Here is a 1,862-nt window from a genome sequence, read left to right on the forward strand (position 1 = left end):
CCCCCCCCCCCCCCCCCCCCCCCGCAATTCATCAGACCTTTGCTTCTGTGAGAGTCACCACAAATTCCTGGGTCCAAATTATTTTTTAGATGGGCTCACTTTGATGTTGTTTATTCTCCTACTCACAAAGAAAAATGTACTAGGTATCTTCTGGGGCGAAGCTTTCTTTTGTTTCTTGGGAGGGTGAATTTTCTATTCCCCAAGGAATTTATAATCTGATAGAGATGAGAACACCATAATCATTAGCATGAATGTTTAAAAGTGGTAAATGGCACGAAAGAAAAGGGAACATAGAAAAGATATTTGTACCTGAAAAGTACCAGAGGAAGTGCTATAGGAGAAGATCTATCTAGAGCTTGAAGAATGAGTGAAAAGTGTCAAAGCGGAGGAAGGGAAGGAGCCCAAATCCACAGACAGACTCTGTGAGCCAAAACACTGCATCAGAAAGCTCAGGGGGCCTTTGGGAGGAAAGGAAGTAGGCAGTTTTCCTGAGTGGTAGCATGTGCAAAAGTAAAAGATAAGGCTGGAAAGATAGTTTGGGGCCAGATCAGGAAGGGTCTTGAATGCCAGATTAATTCTTTGGACTTAATTCTTTGGACTTCTACTCTGTAGAAGTAGAGAGCCAGTGAAGATTTTAGGGCATTCATTCATTCAACGACTATTTCTCAAGAGCTGATTTTTTGTGAGCCTCTGTTCTAGGAACTGGGAATACACAATTTAAAAAAATAGGTCATTTCCTTGCTCCTGCACAGCTTAGAGGGGTAGAGGGAAAATAAAGAAATAAGCCAGTGACCATTTAGGGTGCACTCAGATGCAAGTAACAGAACACGTGACGTAAAGTTGTAGGTAGGAAAGACTTCCAACCATCTCTCGTAATAAAAGGTCTGCGGGCAAGTAGGCAGTTTCGAGGTTAGCTCAGGGCTCATAGATGAGGGTCCCAAGCGCTTTGATTCTTCCAATCCTTAGCTGTTGGCTTTTTGTCCTTAGGCTATTGTTGTTTAGCAGACAGTAAGAAAGGGGGCCAGGGGTTGGTAGCTCTGCTTGACTTCTCTTTATGTCAGAAGCAAACTCTTTCTCAGAAATCAGCCAGAGACTTCCCTTTATGTCTTGGTAGCCAAAACTGGGTCACATGGCCATCCCTAGGAAACAAGTACTTGTCATTTGTGTTTCCCACCATGGGAAAGGGGTTCTCTAACAAGGAAGAAGAGGCTGGGAATGACTGTAAGCAGGCAATGAATAGTGTTCCATGGCTTCCATATTAGCTGCTCTAGAAGAAAAAATAATGGCGTGGCTTTGGCTAGGCTGAATTGTGGGGTCCTGGGTAAGACATTTGTCTTTTTGAGCCTCAGTTTCCCCATCTGAAGAATGATCTCTAGGGTCCTTTCCTACTTTAGTATCTCCCGCTCTGTTTGTGAGTCTAGTAAAACAATTTGGGTAGAGTATAAGAGAATTAGTACTATGCTTTTGGACGTAGAAATGGAGAAGAGGGTGGGGCGCCTGGGTGACTCTGTTGGTTAAGCATCTGACTCTTGATTTCAGCTCAGGTCATGATCTCAGTGTCATGAGATTGAGCCCTGCATCAGGCTCCACGCTGGGTGTGGAGCCTGCTTAAGATTCTTTCTCTCCTCTCTCTGCCTCTCTCTCTACCTCCCTCTCTAAAAAGAAATGGAGAAGAGATCATGAATATAAGATATATTTGGATGACAAAATCAATAAGCCATGGTACTTAATTGGATATGAAAGGTGGAAGGTAGGGGCAATATGACACAACTTTCATCTTCCACCAAGGGCATGAGATAATGGACCCACATCACAGGAGGGAGATTTTCAGAGAAGACATTATTTCCAGCTTTTACACTTGA

Source organism: Ursus maritimus, unplaced genomic scaffold (genome assembly GCF_017311325.1).
Source record: "Ursus maritimus isolate PB19 unplaced genomic scaffold, ASM1731132v1 scaffold_8, whole genome shotgun sequence".
Lineage (NCBI taxonomy): Eukaryota > Metazoa > Chordata > Mammalia > Carnivora > Ursidae > Ursus > Ursus maritimus.